Source organism: Sitophilus oryzae, unplaced genomic scaffold (assembly GCF_002938485.1).
Source record: "Sitophilus oryzae breed Bouriz unplaced genomic scaffold, Soryzae_2.0 scaffold_1440_pilon_pilon, whole genome shotgun sequence".
Classification (NCBI taxonomy): Eukaryota; Metazoa; Arthropoda; class Insecta; order Coleoptera; family Curculionidae; genus Sitophilus; species Sitophilus oryzae.
The window spans coordinates 4984519-4990518 of record NW_022146105.1 but is presented as its reverse complement, the minus strand read 5'-3'; positions in this window follow the sequence as shown (position 1 = coordinate 4990518).

Below are 6000 nucleotides of genomic sequence, written 5' to 3'. Positions count from 1 at the left end.
TTAAATGTGACTTGACAAGAACTTTTTTCGTGGATCATTGCCCTGATGTTTCTTCAGGTAAGTATTGGTTTATATTTTAATTTGTTAAATGTAGTTTTGCGATATGTTAATGCATATATTTTTTTACGGATTATAGGTCTTTATGTTGCTAATTTGGAATATTATAACTGATGCAAATTTGGAATAGTCTAAATTATATTCATCTTCCTGCTTTTCGATTCTAAGAATGTATGTAAATTTCTTCGGCACGCACTGTAGCCCAAACTGTTTGATGGGTTTTAACATATAAGGTGTCGAATAGATTTGTCTTAATAAAAATCTGGTCTTAATTGTATAAGGAAACCCTAATGAACAACATATCTGCTGCTATTTTTGTGGTATTCCAAATTAACTGCATGTTACGTCGACAGAGATTTTTGGTACTTTGAGCGAAAAAATCCATTTAAATTACTTTAAATACTTTGAAACTTTTGTATGGCATACCTCATATGTAGATCTAAAGCACTCTAATTTAAAAAAAAATTAAATTTTTTAAATTTCCAAAACAAAAGACCACAAAACAATCAAAAACTTGGCAAGGGTCTTGCCAATTCATTAGGCGTTCTTGGTCTTGCGTTTTATGTGTCTCTCTCATCACTAATAATTATTAGCTATTATTTAAAATTATTTATTTATATAAGAACGTTCCTTTTAAAAACCTCCTTAATTATTTGTTCGTTCTGAAAAGAAAAAAAGGTATTAAATTTAGTTACAGACCGTATTCCTGAATGAGACGAAGAAAACCAGTTTATTAAAGCTTGATAATTAAATGCCAGTGTATTAAAAGACGAAAAGCTAGGATGAAAAGATCAGTCACGAAGGCCCGGACCTATTTCAAAAAGCAGGATGTGTAAAATAATAATAAAGATTGATCCCCTAAAAGGAACCGAAAATAAATAGTCGAACGATTATACTAATCGGATTCAGGTACACAAATATCACCCTAAAGGACGGCACAATGCTAAAGACTTATATTCAATCTAATAGTGGCTCTAAAAGTCACTATTTCAATGCATTATTGTTAATGCAGGCATTGAGAACGACAAATTGCATCAAAAACAGGAAGTTCGTGTAGAAACCCCATTCAAAACTGACTTTGGGCCTTCCACAATGAATTCCTGTATCGAATGAACCTAGTAAACTTCATTCAGTCAGATTTTACCACCAGGACCGTACTGTCCTATCTATCCCATCATAATCTTCTAGTTTTTGAACGCAGTAATAAAAAAGTTTATTAGATATTAGTACAATACTTTCAGTAGCATTCTCAAGAAAATGAAACAATAATTTTATGTTAAAATATTTAATGATTGAAATAAGAATAATAAATAAGTTTTAGTGTATCTAGTAGGGATAAGGAGAGTCTGATTGCGGTCCTGTGGCCTTTGAAACTCGAAGTGTAAGCGAGAGCTACCACAGAAATCCCAGGTGCTCGCCGGCTGCTAAAAGGCCTTTGGAAATCAACTTTGCACACCTTTATGACAGAGCACACCCTGTCTAATTTTCCGCATCATTGCTTTAACTTGGTCAGCCCTATTTAAGACTCTCCTCACAAATGGGCCTTATTATTAAAATGAGCCCTTTTGTCACGTTCACAGATTTATTAGAGATAGCCCAGTGGCGACGCCACAAAATATTAGCTAGTTTTTGTAGAATATTATTGACATTTTTGTCCATAATTTTTATTATGGCAAATCTTGCATATTAGTTTTTAGGTTTGGTCTAATTTTTGTTGTTTTTTTAGGTACATTTAGAGTGATTTTTTTTAGCTGAAATCACTTATAAATATATAAATATAAACACAAAATCATAAAAATATCTGAGAAAATTCATCATTCTCTTTTTTTCCACTTTAGAATAGCTGAAATCAGTTACATGAAAACATGCTCCTACTTTACATTTTTACGCTTTTCTTGTGTAGGTATAAACATAACCTAGTAGATACTGCAATTTAGACATCAATACCGATACTGCAATTTAGACATCAATAACTAGGAAAAACAAACCAACAAACCAAACCAAGCCAAAGCAATCAAAACACGCTGAAAGCTAAAACTCGCCTGTTTACGAATTCCAATTGATGAGTGTTTTTCAAATCTTGCTATATTTTACAATATTTTATCAATATAAAATTTTTGTGACATAACAAGAGAGTGACGCCACCATGGACCCGAGTTACCTAAGTCAAGAAAAACAGAGGCTTTTTAAGGCAGAGGCAGTGATCAAAAAGTTAATTTAACTTCCTCAAGATCAAGATTTACTAAGAGAAAATGTTTGGTACGCCCATGGATGGTCTTGTGAAAGGACCCCTTTTTGGTATACATTAAAAAATAGGTACGTCATTTTGATTTTAATTTATTATATAAAAATTGACAAATAATATGGGAGCCAGTAAATATAACACTTAGCATATTCAATTAATATATCGGTAGAGTTTTTTGTGCTGTAATAAATTTGCTCCCATATAAACATGACATATTTTCGAAGCGGTTCCCACAGCTTAGAAAGGAAATGAATAATAGATTTTTATTTAAACGCTTATATATTAGGTAAAATAATGATTGGTTTAATGACTAATGGCAAAAAGGTGTTGATACAATATCAATATTCCAAGTGTTGGAGCCCTCATAATATTTTATTGATAAAATAACTTTATCGCTTTTTATTAAGCTTGTTAAATAATCTTTTATTATTCATTATTGCCGTTAATTCCACTTAGGATTGATAAGTTTAATTGTTTACCGTATAATTTGCGCTAATAAATCGATTGTTCTTATTAATTAAACTAGGAGATTAATAGAAGCTCAATTTTCGTATATTAGATTCTATTTTTAACAGTGGCAAATATCTCTTCGTTTAAAAAGGAGCGTCTAATTTAATCATCAGCAACCGGGATTCTCAAGATTCTCCTTAAATAAATATTTTTATGGAAAGAAATATTGATCCAATTTGTCATATAAATTGGCTGGAAGTCATCTCATTTGTATATCTGTCATCTCGTTATATGATTATTTTGGATTTTGGATTCGGGAAGAAGCGATCAGGGGAGCTTTAACTCGGGAATTTTCCCTTAATAAGATGCAACTGTAATTTCATAGTTTAATCGAAATACTCAGCTCCTGGATTTAAATTATACCTTTATATTTCCTGATTGATATTCATCCGGATTTATACATCAACGTCTGAATATAACGAATCTTGTTTTGTACAACATTTTTCCGTTTTTCTCTTAAGACACTTTTTTTCGTAATTTTTACATTAAAACCATGCCTTTGCTTTTGGTTCCTGTCAACAGACATTTTAAATAGTGTTTATGATTAATGTAATATCACTGTTATTGAAAAGTCAAATTATTACTTTCTGTTGATTGTTTTTTTTTAGTTACTCTAACAGAGATGGTTTTAAGTCCAGAAATTGTATTGTAAAGTGAGTAAAAGTGTTTTGGTGTACTGTGGTGATTTAGTGTTTTATTTTGCTTTTCTTAAGATTTATTGTAAGCAGGGCCGTTCCTGGCGAGCGTGCAGTGCGTGCGCAAAATCGAAGTGTCAATCAGTACTTTGTAACAAAAAACCGATACGCTTTCTTGTTAATAAAGAAATACTTAAACATACATCATAGGATAAAGTTTGCTTAGCGTCTTTTTTGCGTTGGCCGCACCGAATAAACAAGTCTAGGGCAATCTGCCGGCAACACATTGATCTGATCTATTTATTTTTCATTTTATTCATTTTATAGAAAGCAGTGTTCATTAAAATGTTGTATCCTATGTTATAGGGCTTGCTTCTCTCTACAATTTCCTGTCTCGCAATGTACCGTTTGTATCCGGGAAGGGATCATAGTTTCATAGTTGTCTATTTTCGAAAGAAATCAGTACATGTATATTATTTCGTATATTTTTCATTTTATTGATTTTATGGAAAGCACTGATCATTAAAATGTTCTATCCTATGTTATAGGGCTTGTTTCGCTCTACAATTTCCTGTCTCACAATATACCGTTTGTGTCGGGGAAGGGATCATAGTTTCATAGTTGTCGATTTTCGAAAGAAATCATTACATGTATATTATTTCGTATATTTTTCATTTTATTGATTTTATGAAAAGCACTGTTCATTAAAATGTTGTATCCTATGTTATAGGGCTCGTTTCTCTCTACAATTTCCTGTCTCACAATGTACCGTTTGTGTCCAGGAAGAGTTCATAGTTTCATAGTTGTCGATTTTCGAAAGAAATCATTACATGTATATTATTTCGTATATTTTTCATTTTATTGATTTTATGAAAAGCACTGTTCATTAAAATGTTGTATCCTATGTTATAGGGCTCGTTTCTCTCTACAATTTCCTGTCTCACAATATACCGTTTGTGTCGGGGAAGGGATCATAGTTTCATAGATGTCGATTTTCGACAGAAATCAGTGCATGTATATTATTTCGTATATTTTTCATTTTATTGACTTTATGCAAAACACTGTTCATTAAAATGTTGTATCCTATGTTATAGGGCTTGTTTCGCTCTACAATTTCCTGTCTCACAATGTACCGTTTGTGTCCAGGAAGAGTTCATAGTTTCATAGTTGTCGATTTTCGAAAGAAATCATTACATGTATATTATTTCGTATATTTTTCATTTTATTGATTTTATGAAAAGCACTGTTCATTAAAATGTTGTATCCTATGTTATAGGGCTCGTTTCTCTCTACAATTTCCTGTCTCACAATATACCGTTTGTGTCGGGGAAGGGATCATAGTTTCATAGATGTCGATTTTCGACAGAAATCAGTGCATGTATATTATTTCGTATATTTTTCATTTTATTGACTTTATGGAAAACACTGTTCATTAAAATGTTGTATCCTATGTTATAGGGCTTGTTTCGCTCTACAATTTCCTGTCTCACAATGTACCGTTTGTGTCGGGGACGGGATCATAGTTTCATAGTTGTCGATTTTCGAAATAAATCAGTACATGTATATTATTTCCGATTTTTAGTTTATTGTTTTTATGTACATATTTCATATAAAATGGGTCAGTTTTTTTCTTTAGGGTACTATTTTTGTTACTAAATATTTTTGTGGTTTCGTTTGTTTTCTTTATTTAATAAATGTTTTTATACTTTAATTAGAATAGTTTTTTTACATTTCCAATTACATATTGCTCGTTTGTCGCAGAATATAAATTCTTTAAATTTTTGAGATTAAGATTAAAATATATAATTGATTTAAATACAAAAAGGGCGCACCAAAAAATGCTGCACGTAGCCGCCAGATACCCCAGGAACGGGCCTGATTGTAAGTTTATCGCTAAGAAACCGCCGTTTGCCAGCTTTTAAAATTTATTATGAATTGCATATAAAGAACGTACATATAAGTGAACGGACTGTAAGAAGATTAAACTAAGCAAATCTTATATCTAGAAGGCCTGTTTCGGGACCACAACTTACTAGGTCTGTTGACTAGGACCAAAAGCAAAGGCATGATTTTAATGTAAAAATTACGAAAAAATATTGTCTTCTTCAAAAGTTAATATCTCCAACAAAAATAAATTGAGATGAACCAAAAAACAAACTATCAAGAAGGGATGTGCCTAAATGTTAAAATTATTTTGAAATTCCCTGCTGCCTTAATATATTCTACAGGGTGTTTCAAAATTTCACCAAAATATCTTTTTCCCTCGCCAAAAACATTTTTTCCCTTGTGTAATTAACATATGGGAACTTTCATTTTTAATTCAGAATGCTACATATTATTTAAAAAATCATCAAAATCGGCCCACTAGAACAAAATATATTTAACTTTAAAATACATCAAATTTTAAAGTGCCCGTTTTTCGTGCCGGTGAGTGTATTTTAATCAGTGCCATGTAACTGTTTAATTCTGGAGAATTAGTGGCATGAGTTTAGGCGAATCTTAGGCATTAAATGCTTTTGAATCAATTTGGGCCTGGCTTAGTGCAACAGGGGA